Source organism: Arvicola amphibius, chromosome 7, assembly GCF_903992535.2.
Source record: "Arvicola amphibius chromosome 7, mArvAmp1.2, whole genome shotgun sequence".
Taxonomy (NCBI): Eukaryota; Metazoa; Chordata; class Mammalia; order Rodentia; family Cricetidae; genus Arvicola; species Arvicola amphibius.
In genome coordinates, this window is record NC_052053.1 from 24722313 (window position 1) to 24739783 (window position 17471).

Consider the following 17471-nt stretch of genomic DNA (forward strand, 5'->3'; position numbering starts at 1 on the left):
CTTTGCTTATTAGGACTTGATAGATGGAGGCTGGAGCTCAGACACATTGCTCAGTTCCTATGTTTGACCACTGGATCAGTTCCAGCCTCCCCCACCCCCCACCCCAGATGTCTTGCTTTACTTTGTGGAATTCCTGATATTCTGTAAATGCCCTTGGCAGTCCTTGCCAATGTCAAACAGGCTTCTCTTTCAGCAAAGTGCCAACTCACCTGGTTCCTTAAGGTCCCTGCTATCTTGTACCTGTCTAGATTCTGTGGGTGCACATCCTCTTTTCTCAAGACAATGAAACGATGGGTAGCAGAAGTCTTTGTGGTAACCTGGCTACTCTGTACCCTGCTGTTGAGGGATTGCGTCCTTCACAGTTTCCTTGTCTGAATTCAGATCTCTATGACTAAATTTAGTCAGGGTAAAGTCACTGAAGTTTCCATACTAAAGTTCTGCACGCTCTAAATTTAGTGTGTCAAGTTGGATTTTTCCCACCCAGGTCAGCCCCAGTTGTTCTGTTTAAGAAACTCAATTATCATTATCTGGAAGGGCCAGTTCTGTGACAGTTTTTACTATTAAGCAGAAAGAACTCTTAGGTTCCCATCAGGCATATATCAGGAATCTCATCATTCATAGAGCAGAGGCAGGAGACCCACCAGTTCCAGTACAGCCTGAACTACAAAGCAGCTCTACCTCAAAACATTAAAAACAAACCAACAAAATAAACAAACAAACAAAATGAGCTCCAAGAATTAATTTCATTTCACATAATCTGCTAAGGACTGACCACCACCGGGACATAGAGAGTATCATCATCATCATCATCATCATCATCATCATCATCATCATCATCATCATCATCATCATCATCACTATCTCATTTATGCCCCGGCAATGCTTAAGCAAGCATGCACAGCAGTTCTCCAGTTGTTCATGTCCTGGGCAGTCTTAGATACTTGTGTTATTGTCATACCAAAGGTTCCACAGTCTTCCTTTATGCTATCTACCCAGCATTTTGGGGACCTTCTTCTTGACCTTATCCTGTGCAGTTCTTCAAGCAGTGCTATCTCCGGGTATCTGTTGTCATTCATTCTCATAACACAGTCGAAACATAGATAGTAAGCGGTTTCTAAATACTCAGTTGTCTTATAATAAGTATGTGATAAATCTAAAGGATTCTTCATAATCAGGATATTTTTGTTGTGGAATGTACTCATGTTTTTTAAATTCATTTACACTTATTTTCTGTGTATTCTTGGCCATATTTTCTTAAAAAGAAAAACATCTTTTCTAGGCAACACAAATAGGAAAATTTGTAAAGATTACCCTCAAATTCTTCCTTTTCAAAAGGCCAGTGTGGAGCACAAAGACTGTGTCATTGCCTATATGTGCTTTTAAAACTTACTACCATTATATCAAAATAGCTTTACATTTTTCCACCTTAGAAACCAAGAGATCAGGATGGGGAGTATTCTTTAGTGCGAAAGAGCTTTTTCATAGCCATGTGGTTCTTTTTATGTAAAAAAAAAATGTATGTTAGTTCATGTGGGCACATTGATTATGATCAATTTTTATGCTTTGATATGTTTGTTATTTTATTTTTAAATGAGAATCTGGCTATTATGATTAAATATATTTTGTGCCTTCCTTCTTAATCATTCCAAATAATTGAGTTAGAAAAAAAAAAAAACCTCTGTAGATTAATTTAATTCCAAAGGACATAAAAAGGGAAAACCTGCCTTCCATTTAGGGCTATTTTCTCTGGGCTCCTTCCATGTACCTGAAGAAGGAAACAGTGTTTCCCTTGCTCTTCTATAATTAGAATTTTAACATTAAAGCTTTTTTTTTGTCAGAATAGATGTCAAGTAATTTGGTAGATGTTGTAAAATCAATCAGAGTCTTTAAAAATTTTGTCCTGCCAAGACTGTGAAATACATTTGTACATATTCATTTTTGAATTGATGGATGGGTGTCAGGCAGTAGGCAGCAAGATTGAGCACTAAACGATTCTTGTGTCAGGCTTCAGCAAGCTTAGCAATCTGATCTGTAGCACATGAAAAGGCATAGGAAAAGAGCAAAACCAGAAATATGTATGAGAATTTGGTCTTAAGTCAGGAAATAGCAGCTAAGAAGTATTTTTACTGGGAGATACAGAAAAATAGTAAAGCTAGAAGGCTGGGACTTTTGATGAATAAATGAACCGATTATTTTATGTTTTATTGAAAAGTTACATTATCTTGTGCCGCGTTGAACTTGAAGAGATGAATTGAAAGAGAATTAGAATGAGTGAAGGCTGGGAAGGATGATTTTATGAGGAAAAATGAAAAATAGGCCAAGCTCCATGGATGATCTCCTAACATTCTTGGGTGAGGAGAGTAACAGCCTGGGAGGCCGAGGGCTGGTCCTCAGCCTACAGCGCCTTCCAGTGGCCCACCGGATGGTCACATAAGCGGCTACTAGTTTGTCATAGTGTCTATCTCATTGTACCCTTGCATGAGGCAAATTTAATGTCTTCTCACCTTCTCAGGCAGTCAGAATACAAAGCAAGAAGAGGTGCAGAATGTCTGGAGTTCATCTTGTTGGGGAAACACGTCTTTTGTAAAGCTGGGGATGAAGTGCCCATAGACATTGGGGAGTGTTTCCGCTCTGTATGGCTGCCTTTGTGTGATGCTCATCTCTTACTCCTTCTCACTGCAGAACCCCTTGTGCCTTTTGTATCCACAATCATGGCCAACTATCCACTCTGAAAAAGAAAGAATGAAAATAGGAAAATTAATGCAAGCTCAGTTTCTTCTGTGGCATCTACTGGCTCTTTCTCAGTCTGCCCTACTTTTTCTCAAACCTGGCTTGCATACCAATTTGGGGTGTTTCTTTGCAAATCTTGTTAGAGTTTCTGGGAGGGATAACAGGTTGGTTTTTAAGGCAAAAGAATTATATCTATAAGCCTGTAGAAAACTTTGAGACTATAGTGCTTAGAGTAAACAACACTGAAATATATTTCTCTCTACACCCAAGCCCTTCAGGAACCCAGGAATGAGTAAATAATTAACTCTCTACTGCTTGCTTGGAAAATGGTGCAGGGTGCCTTAGGGTGTGTTGAGCCAGATGATCTTCAATGTTCTCTGCAGTCCACAAAGTTCCAAAATATCGTTCCTGCCCTTAGGGAAATCGCATTTCAAAACTGGAGGAAGGGGAAGCCTAGATTAAGCCAAGGTGAGGTGTTTCGTTGGAAAACAACAGAAGCTGCCCCACCCCCACCCCGCCTGCACGTCCATAAACACTTAAAGCATTCATTTCGGACAAAGGACATTTTATTTTCCTCCTGGAGAGATCACCAGTGTAGGTGGCTTGGTTTTTCAGGTCTTTGGAACAGTGAGCCACCTTCCAACAGTGAAGCTAATAAGCAAGGTGTGGCAAGTGGCCAGCAAGGGACACGCTGGAGGTTGGAAGAAATCCAGAATGCAACGCGTGAACTATTTATAAAAGGGGATGCTGACCTTTTGAAAAAGTCAAATCAGATACAGAGACAGTGAAAAAGAGAAAGGAAATTCTGGATGTTAGCACAGGCAAGGCCATATCCGGGACAGACTCGTGGCCTTAAGTCCCTCTGGACTTCAATTAGGCAGGGGAGTATGCTCAGAAAAACCCAGTGCTTCAGGCAAATTTGGGAAGAGTGAGGACTATGTTAATGACCCACAAAAGGTTACTGGGGAATCTCACCTCGAACTTCCATGCATTTTTTTTTAACCTTTTAGGAGCCAGGCCACAGGGGAGGCATGGCACAACCTCAGGCCCCTCTGTTTCTTCCCCTAGATAAACTCTCCAGTTTCCTATCTTTGTGTATCTACACAAGTCTAAAGAGGCACAGGGGCATGGAACCTTCTGGATCTGTTTTCGGCACTCACATCTGCCCCTGTGATAGGATCAGTCATTTCAAATTAAAGTTAAATGTAGCATATGTGACTGGCTGGGGCTATGCCTACATTTGAGAATAGATTCCTAACACAGCTATTCATAACACTAGTAGGCAGACTACCTGTGGGAAGGGAGTCGATAGAGAGGCACCCCTGGTTTTGCAGGTGAAAACTTGGGCCTGGCATCTGCAGCAAAGAGGAAAGGACACGCCCCTCTGTGGTTAGGTGGTTAGGCATTTGGGAGCCTTCTATATATAGAAAGCTTTTTGTTACATGCTATAAGTGAGACAAAATATGAGGCCCGAACACACAGTTATAAGACCACACAGACAGCCACCATTTAGGGAGATATACATAGAACAGCACAAGAAACACTGGGGAATATCAGTGAGCTTCTTCCCTGAAACTGAGTGCTGTCTTCCACACAGACTATGAGTTGAATGCCATATCCCAGAGAGGAGCGACAGATCGATACAATCTGGCTGCTTCTTCATTCAGTTTCTTAGCTCGTGGCTAAGCGCCAGGGATATATTTTGCTGTCTTTGTTCTGCCCCGCACACGTGCTCTGGCAGGCAGCTGCTATGTCTTCCTTTCAGGGCTCAGCCACGATCAGGGTACTTCTGTGAGGTCCTAGCAAGAATTTACATCAGTCCTGGCCAGTAATTACTGTCTCTTTCCAGACACAACTCTTACACATTCTGCATGTTAATGCTCCAGGGCTGTGGAGCAAGGCGGGTGAGGTTGAAATGGTCCCTGTGTTAAACCTTGGGGGTGATACTGGCAGCAGGGAACAAACAGTGCGGCCTCCCAGCCAGGTGCGCAGGGCTATAATTCCAGCTTTAAGATGCAGACAGGAGGACCAGGAGTTCAAGGTCAGCCAAGGCTATAGGATGCCTTGTCTCAAAACACGGAAAAAGAAAAGGGTGAAGAGGGCATCTTTTCTTCACATAGAATGGTCAAGGGCATCTTCCCAGATGCTGCTAATGTAAGATGCGTCGTTTGGATGATTGTCCCTGTCCTAGTCTGTTATTTACTGATGCCCTAAGTATTTACTAATCACATCTATTTTCAACTTGGTCGGCTCTGTTTAAACACAAGCATTTCTTGGGGACAATGGAGACATTGCCTCCTCATGTTTCATTAAACAAGCCTAGCATTCCTCTACCAAGGTGCTGAGTGTCCTACCTAAGGGACATGTGATATAGTTTGAAACAAAATTCTTCAGGGTAGTCTCTTTTATCTGCTCCGTCTCCATCCACATCTCCCCAGGACCTCCTTGTGAAGTTAAATTACGTCAATGACCCACTTCAAATAATTTTATTTCTTCATTTGTCATCTCGTCTTCCAGATTTTTACTACATCGCTTAAGCCTGTGGAGAGGTGTTACACAAATGTATACAATGAGGGTTCTAGCCCTGGCTGGTGAGGAGAGTAAAGAAGTGGGCATGTATCAGAGGCAGTGTGAGTCAGGCAAAGGGTGAATGAAGAGGAGTCCAGGAGTAGCAAAGACCCATTATCTGCTGCGGGTGTAAGACAATGCTGCAGAGGAAGGGGCATTTAAGGTGAGCCACTCAGAGAGAATGGAATTTACTGATGAGTGAGAAAAGCAGGTGATTGGCAGGGAGCACAGCTAATAGATACTCAGGTATGATTATCCCAGGTGAAACTGTCAGAAGAAAGGCGATCACATTTTGGAGCAGTGAGATGATTTGTCTAGATTAAAATTGATAACTGAAGAATCAGGTTAAAAACTACATGGTAGATGAGTTTGAAAGTAAAGATAGGAAATCGCAACATGATTTGACAGGTGCGGAGTCACAACATGTCCTGATGCTAACACTAGAGGATGGAAAACTGGGGGCACCAAACACAGGGAGACAATTTTGTGGGTTTTTTTTCTTGTGTGTGTGTTGTGCTGAGGACCACGCCTTGACTTCAAGAGAAGGTGGCGATAGATGAGGTGGTAGGGCACTCCAGAGGAAGAAGTGATGACACATGAGGTCCTACCATATCAGATGAGAAATCAGAAAATGGTCTGGCAGATTGCATCTGCTACACAGCTCTGGCCCAGACAGTCTGCTTCTATATATAGCTTAGTGTATGAACGTCTTGTGGCAGGAAGGAAGCTGTAAACTGTACTTCCTGAATTCCGAAGCATCTTTATATTTGTTGTATTAGGATATTTCTCATCACCTTTGAGCATATACAGGGTGACTCTTTTCCCTGAACAGCAGTCAGTGAATCAATGGTGCATGTTTTAATCGAGGGTGTCTTATTATCAAGCTGTGACATAAAGTATACATTATTAACTATATTTCAGTTTTGCCTTAAGATAGCCATACTCATTGCAATTGAGTCAAATAATCCAGAGTATAAATTACATTTAGATATTGAGAACACCATGAATATCATTCAGCAAACACATTTCTTGCCCAAAGTAAATAATCAGAGAAAATATATTCACCTCCAGAGCTTTAGGCACAATGTGAATGCATGGATCACTACTTACTGGAACACTCCGATAAATGTGTTTCTCTTTGGTGTTAGAAGGATACAAATAAATGAGACAAAAATAATTGCTTGGATTGGGGATGTATGGGTGGCATCCAGAAGAAGAAAAGACAGACATTTGAATAAGGCAGAATGTAACAAATCAAGGAAGAGAGTCCCGTTAGGTGGTTTGGATTGTCTGAGTTCCTTGGGGCATCAGGTGAAGATTGGAGAAAGCTGAGAAATTTAAGGTGAGCCTGAGATGATGGGCAGGCACCAACATTGATGAAGTGGGTGGATTCAGGTGAACCGTGTGTTGTGAACAAAAGTGAGGCATTAGAAAGAACCCGTGTCTTCAGGAAAGGAAAGGCTTTGTCTTTGGAAGGAAGGCTCTGCATAGCAGTAACAACCCTGGGAAACTCGGATCAATTACTATTTCTTTGTATGTGATTGTGTATTCCACATGTTGACACGTGGCATCACTCGTCCTGTTTATAGCTGAGCACAAAGAAGTCCAGGTCAGTTGGGTAGCTTGGTCAAGAAGGTAAGAACCCATGCTTCACCAGCTGACCTGACTCCTTTCCTAAAAGGCAAGTGAAAAGCTATACACATGGGGATAGGTGTCTGGGAAAGGATGCTGGCCAAAGGGAAGAGGAGGAGTTGCAGGAGATGTGAAGAAATCTAAACTTAATTCTGCAGCTGAAGTGGTGCCACATTCGGGACTTGGGATAATATGTGACCAGTATTATAGTTGGGGTAGTAGAAGGTACCATAATGATCTTAATTGTGACAGGGAAACTTAGGTTGGTTTTTCTCTGCCAATGATATCATCTTTTCATGATGACAACTGCAAACGTCATATTTTTAAGGATCCATTTTTACAGGTACTAAGGGTTAGGACTTCAACCTTAACAAAAACCTCTATATTTTCACTAGATTCTTATAATTTTGAGGCCAAGGGTCATAGTTCCTGTCTTCTCAGGGTTAATTCAACTGTGGAGTAACAGACTTGCAGAATGGTGATCATCATTGGATTGTAACCTTGGCTGTGTCAGGTCCCTTGGGCAAGTGTGTTGGAGTCAGCATCCTCCATTGGAAAAGAAGCAATCTAGTACCACCATTACGGTTAGTAAGAGAGTAAGCACACTCAGCAGTTTGCCTAGCAGTAGCTATACTATGGCTATTCACTTAGCAAATGCTTACAGAATTGTGTTGAAGGAGACTGTGTGACCGTTGATCGTTTTACCATCAAACCACTGTCCCATTGGGATTCAGTTTTCCACCTGAAGATAAAAGATGTTATGCAAGGTGATTCTGAGGTTTCTTCTTGCCTGAATTTTGTAGATTTAGCTCATGTAGGGGTGTCTTCTTGGAACTCTAAATAAGTGAGAACAAGAGAATGAGAGCGAACAAGTAACGGATTACTGATTGTATATTTTGTTGGGGATACTAATAAATCTTATGGATTTAAGGAAAGATACATTGTTATTAGTTTATGTCTCATGGTTAATATTTTGTACTGTATCTATTTAGCTTATGTTAATCTGGTCAAAAGTAAAACCACTACCACAGTTTAAAACCAAATTTGAAGCAAACTTTAATTAAATACTGGCCAGGTCCATATTTGGGTTCCCAGGAAATGGCACCGAGTCATGTTTGCAGGGTTTAAAAAGGCAAAACCCTTAATTCACTGCATTTCCGAACATGTCCAATCAGGGGCAAGCAAATATCTTGACGTATTTCCTGCCCACATGTGATCAAGCACATCCAGTGTAGATGGATCAAGCAAACTTGTTTAGAGAAGGGAAAACATGTGGCTTGTTATCCCCCACAAAAAAGCCTCCCACATTTCAGGAACCATCTGTCCTTGGGCAAGGAGCTTGCAGATCAGAGGCTTTTTTGTTTCATGGATCTCTTAGGTACAGTAATTAAAACAGAAAATGTAACGTTGGCTCTCATACTTACTCTTTTTAGTTAAATAAAATTTAAGAACTGTTTCTTGTTTCCTTAAGTGAGGCATTGTGTTAGGTCAGAAAAGACTAGAAGTGATGAATATAATGTTTGTCATTGTATTGCATTTAAATCTTAAAGCAAGTGAGATTTTAAATCTATTTAAAATTGTAAATAGGCTGGGGTAGAAATAAAATAAAGGATTCCGGTTTTCTAAGAAGTTACCTTATTGCCCATCTGTAGCTCCTTCTGTTACACACACACACACACACACACACACACACACACACACACGCACGCACGCACATACACACGCACGTACACACACACACTTCTAGATTATGGAAACAAAAACGGAGAAGGCACATTCCATCAGTTTCTGCATGCTGACCCTCTTTGCTGATTCACTTACCATGTTCAAAGACATCCTCTACAGGTGGCAGAGTGACTCCCAGCAGCAGATGGGGAACAGATTGGAGGGCGGACTCTTTGGAGAAGTCTAAGGGAAAGCTTCCTGGGAGCTGTTCCTTTTGTATGTGGTTGAACATCTTCCTCCATCTAATTGCATTGAACTGGTGCCTCTAGTTTATTTTGAATGGAGAGAAAAGGCAAGTGTAGTAGAATTGGGGGAGCAGTGTTGTGAGACAAAGGAGGGCAAAAGCTCCCCCAGGAGCTGCCTTCTGTGAAAGAGATAGAAATAAGGTCAGAATGACTAGGTGTGGTTTGATATGAGGTCAGGTATCTACCAGAACAAGCAGGCGCAGGAAGGGTAGACTAAGGGGAAACCACCCAGACTTCATGTAAGTGTTTTGTTATTCCAAGTATCTCATACAATTCCCATTCTGAAGCTCAAGTTGCTTTCTAAGAAGTTGGTTTCTAAAGACTTTCCCAGTTCTGTGGGCATAACTGCTCATACACCAGTGCAAGGGTGAGGTTATGTAAAAGGTGAGCCTGAGAGGAAGAGGTGGAGGAAGAGGAAGAAGCCACCCTCACTTGTTTATCTCGAAATTCTGTGAAAGGTTCAGTTTTGAAATGTACCTCTGTGAGTGTGATGAGGAAGAAAATAGGTAAGAAATGACTTAAGAGACAGGTAGATATACAGGCAGACAGACAGATATCTGTGTGTATGTGTGTGTGTGTGTGTGTGCGTGTGTGTGCGCGCGTGTGTGCATGTGTGTCTACCTTTTGTCTGCCTCTCTCTCTCTCACACACACAACACACACACACACACACACACACACACACACACGAGGGCCCTTATAGAAACAACCAATAGGCTTTAATAGCCTCGATCTGTGTCCTTGGCCTGTGATTTCATTCCCTCCTTTGCCTTTGTTTTGTAGAGACCTAGTTAGACCTTTTTAGAAGAAGAATTTTTGCTTAAATGGAAGAAGGTGATACAAGGATGAAAAATAAATGGAAAAAATCTGTTTTCCAACAAACACTGGGCATCCACTGGATACAACGATAATTATCACTAGTAAGCATAAACCAAAGGATGAGGACCTACAAAACCAAGATATATCAGCAAAATGGCTCCTTGAAATTATCTGTGAATTATTGAAATTTCGAAACTGATTTAACAGTGTGTAGATGAAACCTATATGAAAGGTTTAAAGAGGATCTCTCTCTTAAAGAGAGCTCTGGCAATCATCGCTCTCTCTTTTCCTTCTCCAAGGCCATCACCAGTGATAACGGGGACTAGTGGGTCACCTTATATTTTCTTGTTCTTTTTTCAGTGTTTGTCTATGTTAATATTCATAGTATTTTCCTTAAAAAAAGAACAAAAACAAAACAAAAGCAACTCAGTACCACACTTGTCGTTCTTCTGCCTTTGTCTTAAGGGTCTTGATCAGCACACGAATGCCTGTCTTACACTTTCCACCTGGTGCAATGTATTCCACAGAATTAAACTCACAAATCATTTCAGCACATCCATCTGATACACAATTAAAACCTGAAATGGTTTGTAGTTGCAAACAACCCCATAAAAATCATTCTTGGATTGTCTTTGCAGAAAGAAGGGTTTACCAAGACTCCTAAAGTTAGAATTACTAGCTGCATACTTAATTTGATACCATCAAATGACATCACTAATAAGACTTGATTTATATATATTCCTACCCAAGGTGTCTACCTGCCCATTTTTTGCACCTTTTCCAGTACTGTATATCATTAAACTTTTTTTCTGTCTAGTAGGCAACAGTTAATATTTACTATTTCAAAGTATTTCCTACTACTTTGTTTCACCAATAAAGTTAAACACTGACAAATCTATTGGCGATTTATATTTCTTCTCTAAATTATAAGTTCACTGCTTTGTTAGGCCTTATATTGGAATCCCTAATGAAACCATGGAACTGGTTTTTTTTTTTTTTTTTTTTTTTGGTGTAAATGCAAGAGGGTCTTTGTTTAGCAAGCTTATGTTTAGACCACACACCTAGTGGATGAGAAGAGGGTACAGCCCCTAGTTCAGAGAAAGACAAGTTTTTAAAGGGAAACACTGCAATTAGGGAATACAGGTCTTAGTGACTCAAGATTTGGTAGAAGGAGGACAGAGTAAGAAGATTTCTGAAACCATTGGTCAGTTTTGGGGCACGAAACCCTAACAAAGTACTATAAATCACTGACAAGGCATTCGCGAGGGCAGGATGCCTGCAGAGACATGACTCTTCTTAACTTTTACTGTCTCATACCTTAATTGGCTGTCCAGTTGACTGTCCATTTTAAGTTTCTCTAGCACAACACATTCTTGGACCTGAGGTCAATCCCAAGACTTCAGTTGTTTGAAGAGAAATCCCGTCTTTAGGATGGGGCCTGTCTAGTCACATTTCAGTTAAATATTTTAAAGTCTCAGAGGTTTGCATTTTGAAAAATACTTTTCTAAGAATTATCACTTGAGACACTCTACTTACTGTTTCCTTATTATTATTATTATTTATTCCAATTATATGGACTGAACCCGTGGCTTTGTACTTTTCAGTGAGTAAGCCAAAGCCCCAGTGCAAGCACTCCGTCCATTATAACCACTAAGTAATTGTTTCTTAGGAGTAATGCCAGCCTGGCGCTTTCTGGGAACCCCAGAATGGACCAGGCCGGAGTCCTTCACCCTGGCCTGTATTTAATTAAAGATTGCTTCAAATTTGGGTCAAAATTATATGGTCTTATTCTCTTCAGGTGGGATTAACAAATAAGCATGGTTATAAGACTCTCCCATGGGAACGTGATCTACGTTTCCCTCAGTCTAGATTTTGTAGCCACCCTCACAAAGTTTTAAAATTGCTTGTTTATGATGTTGTAGCTGTTCTTGATTATGGTTCTTTTACCCACAATTTCAAGTCCTTTATAAGATTGCAATATTACAATGAAATAATTTTAATAATTAAGTATAAGTATAGCAAAAATTATCAAGTATCATATGTAAGAGTTGGTGTTGCATATGCAACTTACTTATTTTTGCATTTTACTTCTCTTATATTTTGGAAAACTATTGCTAAGTTTGCTCTTTCCTTCTTTGAAATGAGTCCTATTATGTTGACCAGGCTGGCTTTAACTCCTCAGACCAAGCAATCCTCCCAACTCAGTGACCATAGTGCCTGGAATTACTGGACTGTACCACTGTGCCCGGCTAATGGTTCTATAATCAGTTATGTGTCTTGGGGAGGATAGTCATGGAAGCTGAGACTCACGACATTATCTGTGCTTATGGCATACAACAAGAAGAGCAATTGCAGAAAACATCGACCTTTCAATATTTAGCATGTATCTGTGGGTATTTATTTTAGATTTAGATTACTTGTTTCTGTTGAAACCTAGCTTGTTTAGGATTTCTAAAAGTAAAATTAATATTCATAGTGCCTCAACCTCTGCCTGAAGGGTGGCTGGACACCACGAGGCTCTCTTAGCGAAGCAAATGTGGTTCCCTTCAGCGCAGGTCAAACTTGGCAAATGCATAGAAAAAGATGGCTCTAGGAAAGTTGTAGACAAACTCAACTTGGTTTCCTTTAACTGATGGTGATGCTGTTTGCTTTGTCTCTTTATTGAAAGAGACTCCCCCCCCCCCCCTCCTCCGCCGCCCCAGCTCCAGTTTTATCCCTCCAAAAGAGAACTATGTCTGTGGAAACTCGTGCGCCCTTCCTGGCCTGAAGCTGTGTTGTGACGGAGTGACTAGGCACTGGGTGTCGGCTCCTTTCTGTCCTCCACAGGCCTGCTGTTTTCGCTTGGCTTCTATGTTTATCACTTAAGTAAACTATGCAGCATGGGAGGAATACATCACACAGAGCTACTGCAGGCACAGCCAGGCTGGAATTCAGAACTTCATGTGCCCTCCTATCACCCTGTTTTCCTCTTCGATGGGAAATTTAAGGAATTTCCTTACGTCTGAAAAGTTTACACCTTCAAAATTACTGCAACGACTTCCTCTAAAGCTCCCAACAAGGCTTGGACACCGCCCGATCATTTTGGATAACACCTGGAGCTGTATGCAGGCAAAGAAGGTGACTTTCAAAGCTTACACACATCCCCTGCTCCAAGGGACCCACATGCCACTTTACACCGACCCCACGACTTCTTACAGACCTATTTCTGACACCCACCCTCTGCTGTGCACATGCTCTCCACGGCTGAAGTAGGGAGGAACGGAACTTTTACGAAGTCGCAGGTGATGTTGCTCTGTGATAAAGGAGTGAATGGATGTGGAAAAATATCTATTTTTGCACTTGAAGACAGAATTAGCTCATCGGAGGACTTCAAGAAAAGCTGATCTTGATAAGACAAGATGCCTCAGATGAATCTGGGGGCCTCTCTGGGGTAATAATATGGTCCACCCATGGCTCCATGAGTAAGTGAACCAAACACAAATTGGTTAGAAAAATGTTTCCTTGTTTGCATATTAGGAACATTCTGCTAATTATTAGTTATGTTAGGGTTAATTTTTTTCTCTTTTTTTGTTTAAATATGTGTTAGTAACTCTAATCCTGCCCTTGGTGCTTCTCCTCACTGCTGTTACAGAGACCTTTAATGAGCTGACTGTTACTTTCCTTCCTTGAACCAGCTACTTTCTGGGGAAAGTCTTTGCAGGATAATCTTAGGTTGCCTATTTTGAAGATGAATGCTTTTTTTTTTCTTTTGAGAATGGTATCTAATTTTCATTTATTCAGGGAAAAGCGAAATGTTTATCCGCCCAAGCCAGTCTTTAAAATAAGGTGATGAGGCCGGGCGGTGGTGGCATACGCCTTTAATCCCAGCACTCGGGAGGCAGAGGCAGACGGATCTCTGTGAGTTCGAGGCCAGCCTGGTCTACAAGAGCTAGTTCCAGGACAGGCTCCAAAGCCACAGAGAAACTCTGTCTCGAAAAAAAAAAAAAAAAAAAAAACCAAAAAAAAAAAAAAAAAAAAGGTGATGAGGGCACTAGCGATATGGCACGGTGATTAGGCACACTTGCTACTTTTCCAGAGGACTGAAGCTCAGATCTCAACACCCACGTTTGGTCATTTAAAACCTCCTGTAACTCCGGTTCCAGGAGCTCTGACATTTCCCTCTGGAACCTGAATGAAAGCATAGGTTTCCATGCCCACATGTGTGCTAGCATGCGTGTGTGTACACACACACACACAAAATACACACACCAACAAAAAGGTGAAAAATCTTAAAAGCATAAAAATGACTTGTATATTTAAAAATAAAATAAGTAACTTTACAAAATTAAATTCACCTTCTGCAAATTCAAACCCAGAGTCGTCCACGTTCATCTATGTGACGTTGGCTCATGTCTTACATCCGGGAGCCAAATAAAAGCTTCCTGTGTAGTAAGGGCATAAAATAAAACAAAACACTATGACATTCTGGGAAGCAACATAAAGTCTTGAACAAATCATGTCACAGCCGGAATGGAAACCTAACTAGACGGTGGCAGAAATCTCCTCATTCAGAACCCGCTAACTTCTCTCCCGTATTCATGTGAATTAACAGATATTTTGAGCTGAAAGGAACACAGGAGTTGAGGAACTGGATGTGAAAATGCTTTGTGAACACATCTTGATTTACCATGGGGACTACACACGTATTTCCAGCGCTATGTTTCGTAAGGGTCATGAGGCCCTTCTGCTGCACATGTAGATACTGGGTAGTTGGCAGGCGAATTTATGTAGCATTAAAGTTGTTGCCTCTGAGTGTTCCCTTTTGAGCTCTTACTACTTAGATCAAAATTGATGAGCAATAGTTTATTTTGTACTGTGAGTTATACAGGGGCTCTTGTGCCTGTTCTTCCTAAATGCTGTGTTTAGACATGTGGAACGTGAGGTTTAGAGAGCGTATGAATCAACTCAGCCTGCTGGACAACAGCCAGCATAGCGGGTCTGGTAATCTAAGACCCTGGGTGGTTCTACATGACAGACATTTTCATTTTCAGGGCTGGGGGGGGGGCTTCAAAGTCTAAGATCAAGGTGTTGACTTGATACTGTGGATCTCTTCCTGAGTTTAGATGGCTGCCTTCTTGCTGTGCTCTCAATGGAAAGAGACCTCTCTGATGTGTGTTCTCTCAAGGACACAGTCTCTTAGATCAGGGTTTCTTCCCGCTGACCTCAGCTGACCCTGATTACCTCTTTTTATCCAGTGGCTGTCTACATTGGAGGTTAGGGTTTCAACATGTGCACACGTGGGATACTCTTTAGTCTGTATTCTGAAACCATCAGACCAGGATTTGAAACTAGGGGTCTGGCTTTGGAGCAGTAGGGCCAATATTCTTGCTATTTTTGTGGATGGTTAGCAGGTTGGCCACAGTTTCTTGAAGAACTTCCTGTCTTTCTGTCTGTGTTCTGGACTCAGTATATCCTTTACCTGCCTCTACCAAATCTTCCCATGTCCCTCAGGGTTCTTGTCATTCATCCTAAAGATGGATCTCTACAGAAAACCAAAATGCTTCAGGTAAGAGGATTACTTGCCTTCCAACAATGGGAAGTTAGTTTTTGAAGCACATGGCAGGCAGTCTTTTAAAGAGATCTATTCTCAACATTCAAGTCATCCTTAAGAACACAATAGCCCATTTGGAATGGCTTCCTTCCTTCCTCTCTCTCCCTTCCTTCCTTCCTTCCTTCCTTCCTTCCTTCCTTCCTTCCTTCCTTCCTTTCTTAGGTTGTTTTTTCTTCCCTGATGCTTCAGGAAATTACTGTATAATTAATTTTTAAAATATAACACCTTTCTTACTTTTATTGATAGATCTTTCTTCTACAATTTTTGCATATAAGACATGAAACACAAACTTAAAGTTAAAATATGTCTTTTGATCTCCAGAAATGAGAGGAAACGGTGCACTAATATACAGTCTTAAATATCTCTAACTGTGACCCACATGTAGTATGTAGGGCTTAAAGGAATGATCTAAAAAATATGACAGGCCCCTTCAGAGACAGGGTGAGTAAAGAACTTGGGCTGTGTTCATTTTGTTCATGGACAGTGCAGCACACCTGAGACCTGCGTGGTGGGCAGCTTGACCAGATCATCCTCAGCATCCCCTCCTCAGTGATATAGAGGCTGAAAGGGAAGGGCAAGCAGGCACTTACTATTCTCTGAAAGTTAATCCCAGAGGAAAGCGAAAAAGAAATAACGCAGGACTTCTGAAATCTCACAGTAGAGAGAAGGCTACATTGCTGTTGAAAGATTAGTGCTTCACCACATAGTGTCACAACTGACACTTCTGATCAGGACATTATTTAAAGTACGTAATAAGTGACTGGAGACAGGCCCTAAGAATCAGAACAGAGAGCAGAGCCATGGAAATTGGCCAGTTCATAAATTTGTAATTAGTGGGTGTGAACTGACTGACGTGTATGGGCAGGGAGCAGATCTGCCTTTGATCCATGATATTTCATGGAGTATAAAATTAAGTGTACTTATTAGAAGATTCAGCTTGATAAATGCATTCCACAACTTATATAGTGAAAATGCTTTCAAATTTCTCCAGTTAATCATTGAGATCTATAGTCTACAATCTAATATTTTATAGCACTGAATTCATACAATTTTAGTCTTCATCTATAAAACTTGGCTAGATTTGATGTTTTGAAATATTAACAAATTTACCTAACCATAAAGTTCCTAAGGGACAAGGATGAATGTTATCTATTAATTGTGTTACATGCTTCATAGCCTCTCTAATATCCCTTTCTAACATGCACACACACACGGGCACACACACATGCATGCACACACTTACGCACACATTCAGGCACACACAGGCACACGCACACGTTCACACAGGCACACCCATGTACATGCACACACACATTTATAATAATGCATTTTCAGAGCTGCGCATGCCTTACACGAATACTTCTATGATTCATTTTGTTGAACTATGAGAGTCACTGCCGCTCCCTTTTGCATTACACTTCCCTGACCCCTGAAAGGGTGTGTGTTTGTATATTCTGACCTGGAGTTTATATGTTTTGGTGGATACCATTTCGCTTCTATCTTAATCCTGTTCCAACAGAAAGGAGTCATAAGATGGTCAAGCTTCCCCATTCTCTGATTTGCCTCCCTCCTTTGATTAATTCTGAAGACTTTAGAATTCACATTTGGCAAGTTTTGCGTAAGCTGAATTCACCTCAACTTCCAGCACACACATTCCTTTCTAGCGTCAACCCTGGTGGTGACCTTCCGAGTGACTTTTAGATACATGTTTGACTTCTGTGCTATTTAAAACTTCTTCTTTTTACTTTTGTTTTGATTCTACCTTCTGTCCTGCTCTGCTTCTCTATAAAACCTGCTCTCTTCAAATGACTTTAATAATAAAAAATAAAAAAGAGCCACTGTTTTCAGGTACCCTGTGATGGCATACTAGAACAGCTGGGCCATCCTGTGCTATCTTAGCCTGCCTATTTCCTTCTTACCTACCCCATTCTTTCCCCCTAACACTTTAGCTATGTCCAGTCCCGGACATGACCAACATTCTACACTACATGTACTGCCCTTCCCTCCTTATTATTCCCAGGAAGAACAAAGCAGCACGGAGGTAAGAAGGCAGGCGCCAATGCCACAGCTGAAGTGAATGAATGCCTTCTTGAGGAACCTAAATCAGCTAGGGTGTCCTTCAGGGGAGGAGCACTACATAGACTCTCCGGAGAGCAGCATGAC

The 17471-nt window shown here is 41.2% G+C and overlaps 1 protein-coding gene across 2 annotated transcripts in view; it reads left to right on the forward strand.

Moving 5' to 3' along the window:
* Positions 1–17471, forward strand: part of LOC119819176 (cytohesin 1 interacting protein) — a 63149-nt gene that overhangs the window by 15840 nt on the left and 29838 nt on the right. The window lies entirely within an intron of this gene.